A 22,453-nucleotide genomic window follows, 5' to 3' on the forward strand; every position below is an offset into this window, starting at 1 on the left:
TGTTTATCTTAGTTTACTCATATTAATTCCTTTAGCTCTTATGACTCTTACTGAGAGTTGATGAACTTTTTCTTATTTTATTTCTTTATCCAGAGATGTTTATAAATGGCCACACTTCTGAAAGAAGGTGCTAATTGAGTTGTTCATATTAGGACTGGTGAGTATTTATTTAACAACAAACTGGAGATAAAAGCAAAGTGGTGAAAGAGGACAGCTGAAAAAAACTGCTGTGCTTCTGTGTTTTTTTTTTTTTTTTTTTTAATCCATGTTTTATCAATTAAAGCTACAGAAAACTATCTTGAGGTCTAAATATTTAAAAGGAAATATTATGCTTCGTAGAGGTCATTCTGGCATAGATCATGGACTGTTTCACGTCTGCCCATAAGAATCCAAGACATCAGACCATTGACGTCATCCTTTTAAGGTTATAAGGCTCCACAGTTTTGATTAACTCAGGCCTGATGCTCAAATACTTACCTTTAATTATTTCATTCTTTTAAATTAACAGCAAAACTTTCTACCCTAAGACTTAAAAAGAAATTATTTATGCTGCAATGATAAATAAAATATACTTAAAGTACAGTACTTTGGGTTTAACTGCTAAAAATATTCGGAGAAGGCGATGGCACCCCACTCCAGTACTCTTGCCTGGAAAACCCCATGGACGCGGGAGCCTGGTGGGCTGCAGTCCATGGGGTCACAAAGAGTCGGACACGACTGAGCGACTTCACTTTCACTTTATGCATTGGAGAAGGAAATGGCAACCCACTCCAGTGTTCTTGCCTGGAGAATCCCAGGGACGGGGGAGCCTGGTGGGCTGCCGTCTATGGGGTTGCACAGAGTCGGACACGACTGAAGCAACTTAGCAGCAGCAGCAGCAGCAGCTAAAAATATTATGAGGCTGGGAGGAAAAAAATACCAGTATATATCCTAATATGGCATCAACATTAACAAAAATAACAACAACAAAAAACCGCTAAAGTGCTTTCTGCAAAAATCACAGAAAAACCCTGTGCCTGAAGAGGGCACATCTCCATGCCGGTACATCCCCGCCTGCGGGGAAACATTTCCTTTTTTAAAGCCAAAATTAAGGCCTGGATATTTTGTGAATGGTTGCAAAGCAAAATTTATGGACAGGTCTTCTCCTAGCTCTTGCTAAGATCAAAATGATGACATCTTTATCCCATCTCACAGCTGACAAATTATCACCTTCTGATGTACAAAAACTTGCAGTTAGTTCACAAACAGAAAATATATTTCCTTGCCTATCAGTAACACTATTTCCCTCCCAGATTGTTCTCCCAATCAGGACGTGCTTATCCAGTAGCCTATTCAACTACTTTAACAGACATCCTAAATCGTGGGATGTCCGAAATTCAGTTTCTGGTCTTTCCGTTAAGGTGCTCCTCCTCAGATTTCCCTGGCTCTGTGAATGGCATCTCCATCTTTCTGGTTGCTAGGCTGAAAACTCTAGAATCCTAACTGACCACTCCCTTTCTCCAATATCCACTTCTAACTCACCCAGATATTTATTGTTGTCCTTACACAGTACATCAGGGTCTGACCACTTCTTACCCCTACCACCCTAGACCCAGCCACCATCAGCTTCCCCGCAACCCCACCAAATATTGCAACAGCCTCCAACTGGTCTTTCTGCTACTGTCCTTGTACCACTGCAGTGTCTTCTTGACACAGAAGCTACACTGAATCTTTTAAAACTTTTCAGATCATGTTCCTTCTCTGGTCCAACCATCTGGGAGTCAAAGTTCTTACAATGGCCTGCAAGACCCTATTGATCTGTTCATCTGTTACCTCTCGGAGCCCTTCTCCAGCTACCCTCTCACTCCAGCCACTTATCTTGCTATTTCTCAAACATGACGCTCATGCCCCCAACATAGGCCTGTGCCTTGGTATTCGCTCTGCCTGGAATACTCTTTGCCCAAATATTCGTTTACCTTACTCCACACCTCTTTCAAGCCTTTACTCAAATGTCACCTTCTCAGTGAGGCATATCCTGACCACCCTATTTATAATTATAATCCATATTTCTCTACCCACACCCAGCACTCCTGATTCCTCTTACTCTGCTTTATATTTTATTTTTCATAGTATTTGTCACCTTAAAACTTGTGGTATGAATTACTTATTTATTATGCTTATTATTTATACTACCCCCCACATTCTGGCATATAAGTTCCACTAGAAAAGTGATATTTGTCTGCTTAGGTTACTCATATATCCCAAGACTTTGAAGCAGTAACTAGTACATGACAGATATTTGATAAATATTTGTTGAATTCATAAGTGGATGAATAAATGCTATGCTTTATCAAATTCACCACTGTTCTTCATATCTGTATTCATTCATACATTCATTTACCAAAAATGTTATCAGTCAGCCAGTGTGTGCGTGGGTGCTTACTAAGTTGCTTCAGTCATGTCCAACTGTTTGCAACCCTATGGACCTTAGCCCAGACCAGGCTCCTCTGTCCATGGGATACTCCAGGCATGAATACTGAAGTAGGCTGCCATGCCCTCCTTCGGGGGATCTTCCCAACCCATGGATAGAACCCCGTCTCTTACTTTGCCCACACTGGCCGGCAGGTTCTTCACCATTAGCACCGTCTGGGAAGACCCGAGCACCCAGTACCTAGTCTATATTTAGTGTGCATCCATACTCCATTTTCCCCTTAGACAGTCAAAACTCTGGGATCACATTTGATGTACTAATCTACAGAGAGAAAACTATTGGAATGGAAAGAATCTAAATGAAGAGGTTATCTAGCTCAGAATTGTCCAATGGCGCATTCTGTGATGACAAAAATGGTCTATATCTGTGCTGTCTGCTGCAGAAGGCACTAGTCACATAGACTTAAGCACTTGACATACAACTGGTATAACTAAAGAACTGAATTTTTATTTTGCACTGAGTAATTTAAATTTAAACAGCCACATGTGGCTAATGGGTCTTACAGTGGACAGCACTATTTCATCCCTCTGCCCCGACCTAGAACTTTCCCTAAGATACCCAAGGCAGGTGGTTAGCTCTACTACTTTCTTTCTCTCATAAAAGATGACTAGCAACTAATTACTATCACTTATATCATTTCTATGATTCATAAATATCTCTTCTTTCACAATTATTGTTATTTTGTCAACTGAGTTTTGATAATATACTCATCAGTTTATAAAACATGAAAACTTCAGGATTTACCCTCTAAACCCAACAGCACATTCTATCTACTTCACTATCTGCATGCCATAATTTAATTTTCTAACTTTATTGTACAGCTTTACCAAGGTATTGTAATTGGTGTACAATTAATTGTGCATATTTCAAGAGAAGAATTTGATGAGTTTTGATGTAAGTATATATCCAGGGAACCATCCCCATATATATTTTAAAATTCAAATGACCAGCCCCAATGCTGACCCACAGGACACCATTGTGTACACTGGGGGAATGAGCACGTTTTCTCTGCCAGGAAACATTCTATAGTGGAAAGTGGTGAGCTCAACTTCAGCTCTCATCTACCTTCTCAGCCAGAGCCTTCATACAGTGAACAACACACACGACCATAAATGGCAGTCCTGAAAACTGGTCTCTTAAACTTATTTTTAAAACATCCTCCTAAGGTTTTAAAAAGCATGCTGGTTTCCATTTCAAGGTGACAGAATGGGAATAGATTATAGCCTGTTCTTCTCACTGCGAACTTAAGATTTTAGAAAGGATTTTTTAAATCCATATAACTGGAAAATAGTATCAACCTTTGGAGGATCATAAACTTTAAGAAAACACTGGAAGACAGAAAGAAGATGGGATTAAAATGAAGATTTTAAACCACAGCTTAAAACAAGAATAGGAGAGTGCTACCAAAAATGTTAGGAATGAATAGCCAAGACAAGGGAGTTTGGGGACAGTTTGACTATCAGAGAACAGTAGCACAAATAGCCAAGAAGTTTGGACTGTGAAAACCCCCTCTACCAACCCAGGCTACTATGAGTCAAAGAGCAGAAGCAACGATTGTTGCCTTCAGCTGAAAGCAATGAGTATGGGAAATTAGGTCAAAGAAGCAAAGCACCATCTTAGATGTCCTGGATGGCTGCAGCTACCCACGAGGATGGAGCCACCGCCTCACCCACCAGAAGCTGGCCTCTGAGGCACTTCACCCAGTGGCAGCCCTACACCTCCTACATACTCTTGGAAACAGACTGATTTCAGATTTCCAGCATCAAATCTTAACCCTGTGTCTAAGCAGCTGCAAGTATATACAGAATGGACTGCCCAACCAGGAGTCTCAACTGCAGGAACAAACACTCAGGAATAATTATTAGAAGAAGGCCAATATCATTAAAAAGAAATGAGTTCTTTGTTTTAAAAAAGGGGAGAACTTACATAAAGGAATCAAAATTAATAAAGAAGTCATAATAAAACTTTAGAGTATCCATAAGGATATTTGTTTAGTCCCTAAGTTCTGTCTGACTTTTTTGTGGCCTCATGGACTGTAACCTGTAAGGCTTTTCTGTGAGGATATTAAATCCATAGAAAATGAATAATTAGAAATAACTGAACAGCTATTAAAATTTTGATCATTGAAATAGAATACTCAATAAGGGGTCAAAGAATGGACAGAGTCCAAGAACAAATTTCTTAACTATAATATTAAGTTCTTTCAGAATGCATGAAAAGGTGATGAAGGGGTATAATATAAAATAAAAATTAGGAATCATGTAAAATAGACCCAAATATCCAATCACTCATCTAAGAGATATTAGAAGTAGTAAAGGAAAGTAATATATACATTAGTCACAATTTAAGGACTAGCCAAGCACTGAGTAAGATAAACTTTTAAAACTCACACCTAGACATTATTTTAACATTTCAGAAGACTGAGAATAAAGGAAACAAATCCTAAAATCTGTAGGAAAGAAAAAAAAAATGCTCTACAGAGAATCTTCTTAACAATGCGGGGCGGGGGGGGGGGGTAGTTAAACCTACAATTTTATACCCAACCAAACTATCATTCAAGTATGATGATGGAACATGAAGGAGTCAGTAAGTTTGCCATTTATAATAACTCTTTGAAATAATTACCCCATTTAAAATAAAAATAAATATAGTACTAAGGAAGCAATGGTGAACAAAGAAATCCATTAAGTTATATTGTTAATCCTGGTTAAGTTTTGATTAAAAAAAAAAAAAGATAATTTTTACCATAACAATGTAGACCTAAAGGTCCAAATAATGTCAAGGTGGGGGAAATGGTAATGAAAGGAAATGCTTCAAATAAAATTGAGGTATACAGAGATTTCATTTTGTTCAATGAATATAGAGAGACACTGATAAACTCTAGACATCAATAGAAAATATATTAAGTTGAATGTTTTAAAAATTGAATAGCAATTACTAGAAAAACCAATATAATCTTTACACTATCAGGAAAAAAGTAGAAAATTATTAAATCAACACAAAAAAGGAAGAAAAAAACTGAAAACAATATTCAAATACATAACCTAAGTTTACCATGCCCATGAAATTTTGTAGGCAATTATTACCAACCCTTTAAAAAATAGAAATTCATATTTTACATAAACAAGAATGGAAAGATATGAGAAGCTACTAACCTACTTAAGTATGGGTCATAAGCTTACCCAAAATTCAAAATAAGATCATATAATGAAAGAAAAATTTAATAGCAAAACATGGATGCAGAAATGCTAAATAAAATATTACAAATGTAAATTCATCAATCCACTAAAAGAATAATGCACTAATATCAGGCAAGTTTTATCCAAGGAATGTAAAGATAGATTTTTCTAATAATGAACAACCATTGTAATTCACTAGCTTAGTCACATGATTTAGGAGAAAAATAATTTCAGTGATGCTCCAAAGATTCAAGTGTAGAAATATATATATATATATAGTTGTGTGTGTGTGCATATGCATGTTGTGTGTCTGTGTGTATGAAAGCTAAGAACAAAGCAAAACTTCTTTAATTTGATCAAAGGTATCTACCTGAAAAATATAGCAAAGATGAAACTAACTAGAAACATTATCTTTAAGCTCAGGGACAGAACATGAATGCTATTGCTACTGTTCAATATCAAACTGGACATCCTAGCCAATGGAATAAAATAAGTAAAACCATAGTAGGTGGTATAAATATTGGAAAGTAAGAGATAAATTACTATTAGTTATAAAGGACACGATAATCTAGCTAGAAAACTAAAGGTGCTTAGATGAAAAACTACTGTAACTAAGAAGAAAGTTCAATTAAATGGAAAGAGACAAAATCAACATTTAAAAATTAACTACTTTTCTATGCTATTGGTATCACACTTTTCAAAATTTAAGTGGGGAGAGGGCAATCACATTCCCAATAGCAACAGAAATTAAATTATAAGGTCCTTAGGAATAAGCTTAATAGAAATAATTAAAGCCTTTATGGCTCAGATGGTAAAGAATCTGCCTGCAGTGAGAGAGACCTGGGTTGGAAAACTGGGTTGGAAAGATCCCCTGGAAGAAGGCACGGCAACCCACTTCAGTATTCTTCCTTGGAGAATCCCCATGGACAGAGCAGCCTGGAGGGCTACAATCCATGGATTCACAAAGAGTTGGACATAACTAAGTAGCTAAGCGTGACACATGAAAAAAATTACAAAACTTTATGGAAAAAATATAAAGTGGCCTGAATAAGGGAGGAAATTTACCACATGCATAGATGAAAATCTCAATGTTTTTAAATATAAATTATTTTCAAATGAATATATAATTTCAATGTAATCCTATTCAAAATCCAACTAGAATTTTTATTAAGTTTTAAAGTTGATATAGAAGATTGTATGAACAATGGTAACTAAAGTCATTTTTTTAAAAAAGAAACACAAAGAAAAGCAACTTGTTGTAATACTGGGTTGGACGAAAATTCGTTCAATTTTTTTCCCCAAGATGGCTCCAGTAGCACTGAGTTTTATTTAACTTCATTCAAAACTAATTTTGTTAGATTCTATTGTGATAGCTGCACTAAAAAAAAAAATTATCAAAATTGGTGAATTTTTATGTAGCTATTTTAATATTGAAGATGGGAGAAAAAAGCAACATTTTCAGCATATTATGCTTTATTATTTCAAGAAAGATAAAAACACAACTGAAATACAAAAAAACAGATTTGTGCAGTGTATGGAGAAGGTACTGTGACTGATCAAACATGTCAAAAGTGGCTTGTGAAGTTTCGTGCTGGAGATTTCTTGCTGGACAGTGCAAGAACTGGTAAACCAGTTGACGTTGATAGCAATCAAATGGAGACATTAACTGAGAATAATCACTGTTATACCACAGGAGACAGCCAGTATACTCCAAATATCCAAATCAAGCCTTGAAAAGCATTTGCACCAGCTTGGTTATGTTAATCGCATTGATGTTTGGGTTTCACATAAGTTAAGTGAAAAAACCTTCTTGACCATATTTCTGCATGCAATTCTCCATTGCAATATAATGAAAATGTTCCATTTTTAAAAGAAATTGTGATGGGCAATGAAAAATGGATATTATACAATAATGTGGAATGGAAGAGATTGTGGGACAAGCAAAATGAACCACCACCAACCACATCAAAGGCCAGTCTTTATCCAAAGAAGGTGGTTTTGGAATTGGAAGGGAGTACTCTATTATGAATGCCTTTTAGAAAACTGAATGATTAATTCTAACAAGTACTCGCCCAGTTAGACCAACTGAAAGCAGCACTCAATGAAAAGTGCCCAGATTTAGTCAACAGAAAATGTATAATCTTCCATCAGGGTAATACAAAACTCCAGGTTTCTTTGATGACCAGGCAAAAACTGTAACAGCTTGGCTGGGAAGTTCTGATTCATTACCTTATTCACCAGATATTGAACCTTCAGATTTCCATTTATTTCAGTCTTTACAAAATCCTGTTAGTGGGAAAAATTTCAATGCCCTGGAAGACTGTAAAAGGCACCTGGAACAGTTCTTTGCTCAAAAAGATAAAAAGTTTTGGCAAGATGGAATTGTGAAGTTGCCTGAAAAAATGTCAGAAGGCAATGGAACAAAATGGTGCATACATCGTTCTATAAAGTTCCATAAAGTGAAAATGAAAAATGTGTCTTTTATTTTTACCTTAAAGCTGAAGGAACTTTGGGGTCAACCCATTAGATATCAAGCATATTAGAAATCTATAGCAATTAGAACTCTGAGATAGTAATGTTTAATATAAACACAATAGAGTCCAGAAACAGGCCCACATACAAATGGGAATTTATTATACCAGGTACTCATTAATAATAAAGACCTTATACTGGCACAAAAACAGACTTGTAGGTCAATGGAACAAAATAAAGAGCCCAGAAATAAACCCACCCCCCTACACTCAGTTAAGCTGACAAAGGAGGCAAGAATATACAATGAAGAAAAGACAGTGTTTTCAACAAGGGTGGTGGGAAAACTGGACAGCTACATGTAAATCAATGAAATTAGAATACTTCTTGACACCAAACACCACAAAAATAATCTCAGAATGGTTTAAGACCTAAATATAGGACATGATACCCTAGAAGATAACATAGGCAAAGCATTCTCATATATAAATCATAGCAATATTATCTTAGTTCAGTCTCCCAAGGCAAAAGAAATAAAAGCAAAGATAAACAAAGGGGACATAATCAAACACTAAGCTTTTGCACAGCAAAGGACACCGTTACCAAAATGAAAAGACTACCTATTAAATGGGAGAAAATGTTTGAAAATGATGCAACTGATGAGAGGATAAAATTCAAAATATACAAAGAGCTCATACAATATCAAAAAATACAAACAACCCAATCAAAAAATGAGCAGAAGATCTCAATAAGCATTTCTCCAAAGAAGACGTGAAGGCAAAAAGGCACATGAAATGATACCCAACACCTCTAATTTTTAGAGAAATGCAAATCAAAACTACATTGAGGTATCACTTCATGCCAGTCAGAATTGCCATCATTAAAAAGCCCACAAACAATAAATGCTGGAGAGGGTGTGGAGAAAGGGGAACCCCCTTGCACTGCTGATGGGAAAGTAAATTGATACAACCACTATGGAGAACAGTATAGAGGGTCCTTAAACATCTAAAAGTAGAGCTACCTTGTGATCCAGCAATCCCATTACTAGACATGTATTCAGAAAAGATGAAAAATCTAATCGAAAAGATACATACACCTCAATGTTCATAGCAGCACTATTTATAATAGCCAAGACATGGAAGCAACCTACGTGTCCATCAACAGATATATATGGGCTTCCTGGGTGGCTCAGCAGTAAAGAATCCACCTGTGATGTACAAGACACAGGAGATGCCACAAGTTCAATCCCTGGGTCAGGAAGATCTCTGGGAGGAGAACATGGCAACCACTCCAGTATTCTTGCCTCGGAGAATCCCATGGACAGAGGAGCCTGGCAGGCTACTGTCCACAGGGTTGTGAAGAGTCAGACAAGACCGAAGCGACTGAGCACATATACTTATATACATACAAATATTACTCAGCATGTGTATATAAGAAACTATTAGAAGAAAATATAGGCAAATATGTGCAACCTTGGAGTCAAGAAAACCATCTGAAATAATATACAAAAGAGCAAAAGTCATAAAAGAAAGTATAGTAAATATGACTAAAAATGACTAAAAATTTAAAAACCTAAATGACCAAAGCATATTAAAAGTTAGAAGGCAAGCAGCATAGACAACAACAAAGGGTTAGAATTAATAAGTCACTTAAAGAAAGAAAAAGCCCAAACTAATTGAAAAATGGGCCAAGGGTATAAATTGGTAATTCACAGAAGAAGTAATAAAAATGGTCAAGCTTTATATAAACTGTTTCTCAACCTCATTTTAACAGAGGAAATTAAAATTCAGTGAGTACACTCATACACAGCTGGAGAGAATATAAGTACAAGGACAGCCATTAAGAGGTGATTTTTGCATAACATATCATCCTAAAATCCTATTGTTAATATCTCCCCCAGAGAGCTACATGCCCAAGTGAGAAAGTATAAGGATCTTCACTGGAATGTTATTTGCAATAGTGAAAAATTCAAAGCAACCTAAATATTCATGACAAGAGGAATGTCTAAATAAATAATTGTGCACCCTTTCTGTGGAACATCATGCTGTAACTTTCTAAAAATGAGGTGGACCTGTAAGTACTGACATGAAAAACTGTCTAAGTCATATTATTAAGTGAAATAATGGAGCCATCATTTATGTTAAAATACATATGCACACAGATAGGGGCAACCCCATGGAGAAAAATCTAGAAGCATTGTTAATGGTGACTGTTTCAAGGGAGAGGGCTAAGACAGCGGGCATTGGAGAAGGGACTAATCAGAGGTACTTTCGTTTGATCTATTAAGTTCTGATTTTTAACAAGGAGAATCTACTACTGAGGAAATTTTAAATGGTTTTTAATGTGCAATCTATTTTTAACATGCGTCACAAATGTGGAAGTGATGAAGTTATAATAAACTGTAAACTAAGTTGCTTTAAACCAGTGAAATGAATGAAACAACAGTCATTAAAATCTAGGCTATTTCTTTCTTTATTTAAGCTTTCTTCCTTTTATTCACAGTACTAGAGCATCCAAAGAAACCTCATGTCACACCATATTCTTCACCCTCTGGTCTTAAAAAAATGAAAAGTCATCTTGGGTGGGGCTTTATTTTTTGTGGCTGTTTTCGGGATGAGGTTTGAATTACCCACCCAGGATGCTGTGACGAAAGCGCTCTTTCATTTCTAATATTCTTCCTCTGGAAGCAACAGTCATCCTCTCAATGCAATTATAACATGTGAATGTTAATTTAACAGAATAGGCCTTCTCAAGTCTTACTTTAATACACATTGGGAGAAAAATTTTGTAATTTAAGAATGACTTGTTTTTTTAGAACTCTGACTCTCACATTTACTGTTTTTGATAGGATGTTTAAAAAAAACAGGTTGAATTTGGCTTTTAGTATGAAATGTAAAACCATGAAGGCCAAACATACAAACATTTATTTCTTGATAACCACAAGTGGCCTATGATTAAGACAGAACCTGATAATTTAAGGAAAATTAACTTGTCTAAAGTGAGAACAGAGAATAATTCATGAATGTACTCATTTTTCTTTCTCCTTCCCCATTAGTCTACATTGGTCTTTAGCTCTGACATGTAAACCAGTGGGAAAACATTAACTCTGGTCAATGGACTGAATGGATTTATTTAAGAAGAAATATTTAAAGAACTAAAAGCATCAAATTATCTCCACAACACATATATTGGTCACAGAGACAAAATATAAAATACATCATAAATCTTACTTCTTCCAGAAACCTCATCTCAAGCCCCATAGATATTGAAAGAAACAGCACATATCCAAATTTCGAAGTGTCTTAGCCACATTTTTACCTTTCTTTTCCCATCACTTATTTCAATATTTTCTTACCTTTTTAACTAACATCTATATCCTACAGGGAAGACTGTGGGCAACAGCAGAGCTTTGGGCCTTTTCGATCAGTAGAGTCTGGATTAGAAATCAGGTATTTCTAATTTCAATCAGGTATTTCTATTTTCAAAATGACTAAATATGAGACGATTATGTGCTGATGTTGCTTTTAACTTAATAGAAGACCCCTGAGGAAAGACGTATCTGAATTTGCTTTGCTGTCTCCAAAGTGCCTATTTATGATACAACATTGTAGGTCCTAAAAATATGTGACAAGTAAATGAATAATGAAAGCAAAATTCAAATTAAAATTTCTAAATATTCAATGGAATTTTAAGAAAAGGAAACTACAGTAATAGAAAAGTAATAAGTAGGAAGTTAATTTTTAAAAAATTAAAATGAAAGCACTGAGTTTATTATTAACTATTACATTTAAAGGAAAATAATGGAGCCTCTCCTGAAAGCCATTTCTATTTATAATAATCAATAGCCAAATATGATATAGGTGGAAATTGAATGTTAGGAATTTTCCCAGCCTTCATACAACAGTTTCTCAGAGAAATTTTAATCACCACAACAGCCTCCAAATGGGAAGTTGATTTATTCAAAAAGATCTCAACAAGGACAAGCAAAGGGTTTATGGTCCTTTAACTTCTTTTATATAAGTTAAAACACAGGAATTGAGGAACTTGAAGACTGCTGTGCAGAGTAGGGCATCTGGAGGTTCCCCTGTGATAGCACCAATCTTCCTGGTCTTCAACCTCTACAAACGTACCCCGCTCTACTGAGGTCATTTAAGATGCTTCCTGTTGCTATTTCTAAAGATGTTTTATGTCCTCTTGCCTTCACTCCCTTTCCTGGGGGCTGTAATCTTTAATTAGAAAAGGTAGGAAAATATTGGAATAATTGTAGAGAAAAGTAAAAATACTACCCAGACTGAACTTAGCAACATGCTGTTTCTTCCAATCTCTATGTTTCAGAAACTTAGAACAGTCCCTGCCTCTGTGCACAGATAATTGATGACAACCCCAGCATGTTTCTCTGAGTTTATAAAGACAAAGCGAATGGAAGGTCAGCTTTTCAGGTAGCCCTGGTCAACAGGCCCAAGCCCCAAGCATGCCCAAGATACATTTCTGCAGTTACTACATTTATAACTATACTGGTTTCTATTTAAAATCATATAATGCTAAATGACAAGTCAAAAAAAAAATACCGTCTTGGAGAATATATCTGTTCTTTCTTCCAAATTCAGTAAAATACTCACTAAGAGCTATTTCAATCTTTCTTTTTTAAAAAATGTGTTCTTAAGACATTTTCATGCCCATCGTATTACTTATTAAAGAATTTCACCCGATTTACTTAGTGAGCATTTGGAATGATTAGACATATTTACATTCACATAGAGATTTAAATTTCAAAAACCTATTTATTGTTGAAATACTACAGGCACTGCAAGGAAGCTTACCAGTTTGATACTGGAAGAACTAGTTTGTAGTTAATTTTAACAAAATGTCTTTTTCTCATTAGGCCCCAAATAAAATTTTCTGGCAAAGTATATTTTGTGTTCCTCTGGGGCTGTGGTAACAGCTTAATTTTATATGATCCCTATATATGTCAAAGTGTGTAGAAATGTCTTACCATTTCTATAGTTAACAAAAAATAAAACATAAATATCCTGGAGGTGGTGAAAGCTAAACACTGCTCTTGAAAAAAAAAACAAAAACATAATATGTTATAATTAACCAAACTTACCAAATGAGAGAAAAATTCAGCTGATTGCTATGGTAATTTTCAAGTGTTGACATATATCCAGAGTCCATCATTCTGAAATGGTTGAGGGACAGTTGGCCACATTTTTGTTCACAAAATGAAAATACTGTGGAGCAGAAAAGAACTCCTTAAGGTAGGACAGTTCAAGTCAGAGCATTAGCCATGTGACACAGTTTATAGGCAATAAGCCCACTTTTCACTGACAGATGGAAATAGGTTCATTTACTTCACAGGAATACTAAGATCGTGCATGTGCATGCTAAGTCGCTTCAGTTGTGTCCGATTCATTGCAATCCTATGGACTGTAGCCCTCTGGGCTTCTCTGTCCATGGGATTCTCCAGGCAAGAATACTGGAGTGGGTTGCCATGCCCTCCTCCAGGGGCTCTTCCTGAGCCAGGGATTTAACCAGCATTACATTGGTAGGCAGATTCTTTACCTCTGAGCAACCAGTCCATACTAAGTTCAATAACTAACAAATAGAAAACATTGGAAAAGTTAATATATTTTAGTGAATTTCTTTTCTGTAGTTTCTAGGGGTAAGCTTGGTGAGAATCCATAATATTCCAAAATACTCAATTTTTAAACCACTTGCAGCATAAGCAGCTGAATTATATCCTGTGTTTACTGAATATCCACTCCATGTAGTCTAGCCACATGTCAAGTTTGTAAGGGAAAACAAACGAGATACATCTCTGCCTTCAAGAACTTCCAATTAAATGGGATATAAAACAACAAGGTGAAAATGAGCAAACAAACAAGAAGGTATAAAATCAAATACAAAATGGAAAATAATTACTTGCCAAAATGTATAGACCAGATGAAAAGTGCCATGAAGGAACAAAGGTAAGGAATCAGAAAGTCCTATTTATTACAAGGAAAGTGTGAGGTGTAAGTTTTTTGTGGGTTTTTTTTGTAGGTTTCTTTTTTTTTAACTGAAGTATAGTTGATTTACAATGTTGTGCTGATCTCTGCTGTACAGCAGTGACTCAGTTATACACATATATACCATAAAAAAGAATGAAATAATGCCATTTGCAGCAACAGGGATGCAACTAGAGATTATCTTACTAAATGAAGTAACTCAGAGAAAGAAATACCATATGAAAATCAGCTTTTGGTTTGGGTTTTTAAATAGACTTTGAAAGACGAACAACATTTAAAGAGATACTGTATGTATGACTGAGTCCCCTCACTGTTCAACTGAAATTATCACAACACTGTTAATCAGCTACACCCCAATATAAAATAAAAGTTTAAAATAAACAAATAAAGAGATACAAACACCAAAGGATTTAAGTAAGATGTTCACCAAGACTGGTGCTTGCTAGTAAAATGGCACTTTACCTCACAAGCAAATCTCTTGTTCTGCCAAGGTCCCACTGGAAGCTAAGTTAGAACTAGTCATATTTAGGATTCGACAAATATTACTGTTGGAATATGACAGAATGTTCTGGTTATATTTATTAGATGATAGAACTCAACTGAAAGAAAAGAAATGGCCTACACTATTCTGTTTCATGAAGATTTTAACACCAACTGAGTTCAGATCAGCTAAAGAAATGAGCTTTCTCAACCAGAGGCAATTTCATCTCTCAAAGGTTATTTCTTTTAAGATCTGAAGACATTTTTGGTTGTCACAACTTAGAGTGGGAAGTGCTACTGGTATATTGTGGGTAAAAACCAAGGATACACAAACATCCTACAACATACACGACAAACCTCCACTACAAAGAACTATCCAACATATGTATCCCTATGGCTGATTCATGTTGTTTGGCAGAAACCAACAAAATTCTGTAAAGCAATTATCCTTCAATTAAAAAATAACTAAAATTTTTTAAAAAGGAAAAAAGATTTATCCAACACAAAATGTCCATTGCTTTGAGGTTGAGACACACTGAGCTAGACCACAAGGGCAATCAGTGGGGAGATTCCTATCACAGTTTATGCAACAAAACAGGCTGGATGAAGATAAAGAAAAAAAATGATGTCACAGTTATGAAGGATAGAAACATGTGGAAATCCAAACTTAAGGTACAGTCTTCTTGTGTCATTAAAGTTATAACGCCGGTGTCAATGATTTTGGAGGGGCATTAAAAAAATGTTTCGTGATGCAAGAATGTATAGTGGGGAAAAGACGGCCTCTTTAAAAAATGATGTTGGAAAACCTGGATAGCTACGTGCAAAAGAATGAAACTGGACCACTTTCTTATCAGATCAGATCAGTCACTCAGTCGTGTCCGACTCTTTGCGACCCCATGAATCACAGCATGCCAGGCCTCCCTGTCCATCACCAACTCCCAGAGTTCACTCAGACTCACGTCCATCGAGTCAGTGATGCCATCCAGCCATCTCATCCTCTGTCGTCCCCTTCTCCTCCTGCCCCCAATCCCTTCCAGCATCAGAATCTTTTCCAATGAGTCAACTCTTCGCATGAGGTGGCCAAAGTACTGGAGTTTCAGCTTTAGCATCATTCCTTCCAAAGAAATCCCAGGGCTGATCTCCTTCAGAATGGACTGGTTGGATCTCCTTGCAGTCCAAGGGACTCTCAAGAGTCTTCTCCAACACCACAGTTCAAAAGCATCAATTCTTCGGTGCTCAGCCTCCTTCACAGTCCAACTCTCACATCCGTACATGACCACAGGAAAAACCATAGCCTTGACTAGACGAACCTTTGTTGGCAAAGTACCATACCCCAAAATTAACTCAAAATGGATTAAAGACTTAATATAAGACCTGAAACCATAAACCTAGAAGACCTAAAACCATAAACATAGAAGAAAGAGGCAGTGCCATTTATTGATGAGGCTGTATTTGCCCCATTGTATATTCTTGCCTTCACTGTCAAAAATAAGGTACCCATAGGTGCATGGGTTTATTTCTGGGCTTTCTATCTATATTTCTGTTTTGGTGCCAGTACCATACCATCTTGATGACTGTAGCTTTGTAGTGTAATCTGAAGTCAGAAAAGTGGATTCCTCCAGCTCCATTCTTTCTCAAGACTACTTTGGCTATTCAGGGTCTTTTGTGTTTCCATGTGAATTCTGAATTTTTTGTTCCAGTTCTGTGAAAAATGCCATTGATAATTTGATAGGGATCACATTGAATCTGTAAATTGCATTTGGTGGTATAGTCATTTTCACAACATTGATTTTTCCTAACCAGGAACATGGAATATCTCTCCATCTGTTTATGTCATCTTTGATTTCTTTCATGAGTGCCTTATAATTTTCTATGTACAGTTCGTTTCCTTAGTTAAGTTTATTCTTAGATATTTCTTTTTGTTGCAATGGTGAATGGGATTGATTCCTTAATTTCTCTTTCTGATTTTTCATTGTTAGTATATAAAAATGCAAGTGATTTCTGTGTATTGATTTTGTATCCTGCAACTTTGTTAAATTCACTGATTAGCTCTAGTAATTTTCTGATACTGTCTTTAGGGTTTTCTATGTAGAGTATCATGTCATCCTCAAACATTGAGAGCTTTACTTCTTCTTTTCCAATCTGGATTCCTTTCTTTTTCTTCTCTGATTGCTGTAACTAGGACTTCCAGAACTCTGTTCAATAATAGTGGTGAAAATGGACACCCTTGTCTTGTTCCTGATCTTAGAGGGAATGCTTTCAGTTTTTCATCATTGAGAATAATGCTTGCTGTAGACTTGTTGTATATGACCTTTACTATGTTGAGGTGGGTTCCTACTATGCCATTTTTTGAAGAGTTTTCATCATAAATGGGTACTGAATTTTGTCAAAGGCTTTTTCTGCAAATATTGAGACTATCATATGGTTTTTAATCTTTCAATTTGTTAATATGGTATATCACATTGATTGATTTGTGTATATTGAAGAATTCTTGCATCCCTGGAATAATCCAAACTTGATCATGGTGTATGAGCTTTCTGTTGTGTTGCTGAATTCTGTTTGCTAAAATTTTGTTGAGGATTTTTGCATATATGTTCATTAGTGATATTGGCCTATAATTTTCTTTTTTTGTGTTGTCTTTGTCTGGTTTTGGTATCAGGGTGATGGTGGCCTCGTAGAATGAGTTTGGGAATGTTCCTTCCTCTGCAATTTAGTGAAAGAGTTTTAGAAAGATAGGCATTAGCTCCTCTCTAAATGTTTGGTAGAATTCTCCTGTGAAGTCATCTGGTCCTGGGCTTTTGTTTTTTGGGGAGATTTTTGATGACAGCTTCAATTTCAGTGCTTGTAATTGGGTTGTTCATAATTTCTACTTCTTCCTGGTTCAGTCTTGGAAGACAGAACTTTTCTAAGAACCTGTCCATTTCTTCCAGGTTATCCGTTTTACTGCCACATAGTTGTTCATAACAGTCTCTTATAATCCTTTGTATTTCTGCATTGACTGTTGCAACCTTTCCTTTTTCATTTCTAATTTTGTTGATTTGATTCTTCTCTCTTTTTTTCTTGATGAGTCTGGCTAAAGTTTTGTCAATTTTGTGTATCTTCTCAAAGAACAGCTTTTAGTTTTATTAATTTCTACTATTGCTTCTTTCATTTCTTTTTCATTTATTTCTGCTCAGATCTTTATGATTTCTTTCCTTGTACTAATTTTGGGGGGTTTTGTTCTTCTTTTTCCAGTTGCTTCAGGTGTAAAGTTAGGCTGTCTATTCGAAGTTTTTCTTGTTTCTTGAGGAAGGATTGTGTTGCCATAAACTTTCCTCTTAGAACTGCTTTTGCTGCATCCCATAGGTTTTGAGTTGTTATGTTTTCATTGTCATTTCTTTCTAGAAATTTTTTGATTTCCCTTTTTGATTTCCTCAGTAACCTGTTGATTATTTAGAAACATGTTGTTTAATCTCCACGTTTGTGTTTCTTACAGTTTTTTTTCTTGTAATTGATACCTAGTCTCATAACATTGTGGTCGGAGAAGATCCTTGATCTGATTTCAATTTTCTTAAATTTATTGAGGTTTGATTTGTGACCTAAGATGTGGTCTCTCCTGGAGAATGTTCCATGTGCACTTGAGAAGAAGGTGTATTCTTCTGCGTTGGATGGAATGTCCTGAAGATATCAATGAGATCCATATCATCTAAAGTATCATTTAAGACTTGTGTTTCCTTATTAATTTTCTGTTTTGATGATCTGTCCATTGGTGTGAGTGGGGTTTTAAAGTCTCCTACTATTACTGTGTTACAGTAAATTTCTCCTTTTATGTCTGTTAATGTTTGTCTTATGTATTGAGGTGCTCCAATGTTGGGTGCATAGATATTTACAATTGTTATGTCTTCCTCTTGGATTGATCCCTTGATCATTATGTAGTGTCCTTCCTTATCTTTTGTAATCTTCTTTATTTTAAGGTCTATTTTGTCTGATATGAGGATTGCTACACCAGCTTTCTTTTGCTTCCCATCTGCATGGAATATATTTTTCCATCCTCTCACTTTCAGTCTATATGTGTCTTTAGGCCTGAAGTGGATTTCTTGTAGACAACATATATATGGGTCTTGTTTTTGTATCCATTCAGCAAATCTGTGTCTTTCGGTTGGAGCATTTAATCCATTTACATTTAAAGTAATTATTGATATATATATATATCAATAATTACTTTAATATTTACTTTAATATTACTTTAATAGGAATATATATATATATTCCTATTGGCATTTTCTTAATTGTTTGGGGTTGATTTTGTAGATCTTTTTTCTTCTCTTGTATTTCTTGACAATATAAGTCCCTTTAACATTTGTTGTAAAGCTGGTTTAGTGGTACTGAATTCTCTTAACTTTTGCTTGTCCGAAAAGCTTTTTATTTCTCCATCAGTTTTGAATGAGATCTTTGCCAGGTATAATAATCTTGGTTGTAGATTTTTTCCTTTCAGTACTTTAAACATATCCTGCCATTTCCTTCTGGCCTGCAGAGTTTCTGCTGAAAGATCAGCTTTTAAGCATATGGTGTTTCCCTTGTATGTTACTTGCTGCATCTCCCTTGCTACTTTTAATATTCTTTCTTTGTGTTTAGTCTTTGTTAGTTTGATTACTATGTGTCTTGGCATGTTTCTCATTGGGTTTATCCTGTATAGGACTCTTTGTGCCTTTTGGACTTGATTGACTATTTCCTCTTCCATGTTGGAGAAATTTTCAACTATAACCTCTTCAAAAATTTTCTCATAACCTTTCTTTTTCTCTTCTTCTTCTGGGACCCCTATAATTCAAATGTTGGTGCATTTGATTTTGTCCCAGAGGTCTCTAAGACTATCCTCAGTTCTTTTCATTCTTTTTATTTTATTCTGCTCTTCAGAAGTTATTTCCACCATTTTATCTTCCAGCTCACTGATTCATTCTTCTACTTCAGATATTCTGCTATTGATTCCTTCTAGAGTATTTCTAATTTCAGTAATTGTGTTGTTTGTATGTTTATTCTTTAATTCTTCTAGGTCTTTGTTAATTGATTCTTGCATTTTCTGCATTTTGTTTTCAAGGTTTTTGATCATCTTTACTATCATTATTCTGAATTCTTTTTCAGGTGGTATGCCTATTTCCTCTTCATTTATTTGGACTTCTGCATTTCTAGTTTGTTCCTTCATTTGTGTAGTACTTCTCTGCCTTTTCATTATTCTTTTTTAACTTATTATGTTTGAGGTCTCCTTTTCCCAGGCTTCAAAGTTGAATTCTTTCTTCCTTTTGGTTTCCGCCCTCCTAAGATTGGTCCAGTGGTTTGTGTAAGCTTCATATAGGGTGAGATTCATGCTGAGTTTTTGTTTGTTTGTTTTTCCTCCGATGGGCAAGGCTGAGTGATGTGGCGATCCTGTCTGCTGATGACTGGGTTTGTATTTTTGTTTTGTTTGTTGTTTAGATGAGGCATCCTGCACAGGGTGCTACTGGTGGTTGGGTGATGCTTAGTCTTGTATTCAAGTGGTTTCCTTTGCATGAGTTCTCACTATTTGATACTCCCTAGGGTTAGTTCTCTGGTAGTCTAGGCTCCTGGAGTCAGTTCTCCCACTCCAAAGGCTCAGGGCTTGATCTCTGGTCAGGAATGAAGATTCCACAAGTGGTTTGTTACAGCATTAAGTGAGATTAAAACAAATATCCCAAAACAAGTAACAAAAAATGAACCCCAGACAAATGGCAGTTATAAAATCAGGCAAATAATAATTAAAATAATGGAATATACACATATACATACACACCCATGAACAAAATCAAAACAGTCCAACAAAAATAAAGTACAGTTGATTGACCCAGAGAACAAAGGAAATAAAAAATTATATTTACCAGTTAAGAACAAAACTAACTGAAGCACAAACTGGAAAACAAAACCAAAGCAAGGTGCCAAGTGGGAAATAAGGCAATGAAAACAAAGCTAACAAATATGTTGAAAGGAAAGGAAAGAAAGAATAGTTATCAAAGTTAAACAGAGGTAGATAAAGAAGATTTATACACATTAAAGATTAACTGCAAGGGGAAAAGAACAGTGGGGAAAGCAAACAGAGGAATATATGTAGAAAAACAATAATAGGCTTTAAAAATTAAAATTTAAAAAAAGAGAGAAAAGAAAAAAAAATGGAAAACTCCACAGAACTGCAAAAGCCCAATGTAGAGGCAGAGGTTTATAACAACAATAAAAAATGTGACTGAGAAAGAAAAGAAAGAAAAAAGCTCAAAAGCTTAATTAGATTTCACAGTGCCAATAAAACTGACAACTACAACAGAGTGGGGTTGGGGGGAGTAAAAAGGAAAAAAAGTCCAAAAGAATCTATAGAACAAGTGAAAATATCAGAATAATAAATGTTTTTCTTGGGTCACTGCTGTCAGAGTCCTCTCCCTCACTGGGAGTCACAGTCCACCTCACCTCCCTAGGATGCCCTCCAACACTGTGCTGATCTCTGGACCTTCTGTGGGGGCAGTTCAGATTCTAATCTGGTCCTACTCATGTGTGTTCTTGCTTCCAATATCCACAGCCATCAGAACTAGAGTGCTTTCTTATGTGGGAGCTCTCAATGACCTTTTATATATTCCATAGACATGAGTCTGCCTAGTTGATCATGTGGATTTAATCTGCAGCTGGTGGAAAGGTTTTGGGTCTTCTTCCTGGGCCACACTGCCCCTGGATTTCAATTGTGGTTTTCTTTCCACCTCTGCATGTGGGTCATCCACTGCGGTTTGCTCCTGAGGCTGCCCTGGAGAACGTGGGTTTGCCCCTGTGAGGGCCAGTTGTGGAGGTGGTGCAGCTGCTTGGGTCACAGGGGTTCTGGCAGCACCAGGTACTCAGGGGACTTGGCAGCTAGGGCAGCAGGGTATGGCAACTAGAAGGGTACTGTGCTCTAGAAGGGTATGGCAACCAGTATTGGCCAATATGCTGCAGTATTCTTGCCTGGAGAGCCCTCTGTCCCTGACAGAGAAGCCTGGCAGGCCACAGTCTACGGGGTCACAAAGAGTTGAACACTACCAATGCGACCCTGTGTGCATAGATGCAAGACTCTTTTTGCCTGTCGCAGCTCTGCCCCAATGAGAATTGAGCATGAAGGTGGCACAGCTGCTGGCTTGCAGGAACCCTGGCAGAGTCAAGTGTGCTGGGACACAGACTGCCTCCACCGCAGGAGTTATGGCCCTATCAGAGTCTTTTTCTGAGCCTCCTATAGCTGGCGATCAGAAGGTCTCTTTGGCCAGTCTTTCTCCATAGCTCTGCTGGTTCAGGCACTTAGAGGGCTCCCTTGCCTGCGGTCCTTCTCTGTTGTTCGGCACATCAGGCACATAGAGGGGCCCCCCTGGCTGGAGTCCTACTCTGTAATTTGGCACATCAGGCACTTAAAGGGGCACCCTGGGTGGGGTCCTACTCTATAGTGCCTCAGGTGTTTGATGGGCCAACCTCTCTATTCTTCATCTGTGGATGCTGGCATGTTGGGGGAGAGAGAGGCTATGGTGATGGCTCCACCCACTATGCGTGACTCAGCTGTATCGCCTTGCTTCCATGGCTGCCTGGCTTTCCTCCACAGGTATTTCCCACCACGATCTCCTCCTCCACATCCCCTCAATCTGTCTCTCCACAGTAAACAGCAACCCTTGCCCTGGGATTGCTCCACAACCACTAAACCCCAGGTCCTAGCTGCTGTGCCTTCCAGGGAACCTGTACCCCTGTCTGGGGTATGTATGGCTGCAGCAGAGACTGATTCTCATTCTATTTAGGCTGCCACAGATCAGCTGTTTCACTCTCAGCCTTAAATGTTTCTCCTCTGACTCAGACAGTTGCCCCGC

General features: G+C 36.7%; 1 protein-coding gene across 3 annotated transcripts in view; it reads right to left on the bottom strand.

Moving 5' to 3' along the window:
* FILIP1 (filamin A interacting protein 1) overlaps positions 1 to 22,453 on the bottom strand; it is a 349,281-nt gene that overhangs the window by 178,663 nt on the left and 148,165 nt on the right. The window contains exon 1 of one of the 3 annotated variants that reach the window (XM_070795472.1): positions 13,226 to 13,479. The exons of the other annotated variants lie outside the window; for them this stretch is intronic. The gene's annotated coding sequence lies outside the window, so the exon portion shown is untranslated. Of the gene's footprint in view, positions 1 to 13,225; positions 13,480 to 22,453 lie in introns of those variants that run through there. 3 annotated transcript variants of the gene reach the window in all.

Source organism: Bos indicus, chromosome 9 (assembly GCF_029378745.1).
Source record: "Bos indicus isolate NIAB-ARS_2022 breed Sahiwal x Tharparkar chromosome 9, NIAB-ARS_B.indTharparkar_mat_pri_1.0, whole genome shotgun sequence".
Lineage (NCBI taxonomy): Eukaryota > Metazoa > Chordata > Mammalia > Artiodactyla > Bovidae > Bos > Bos indicus.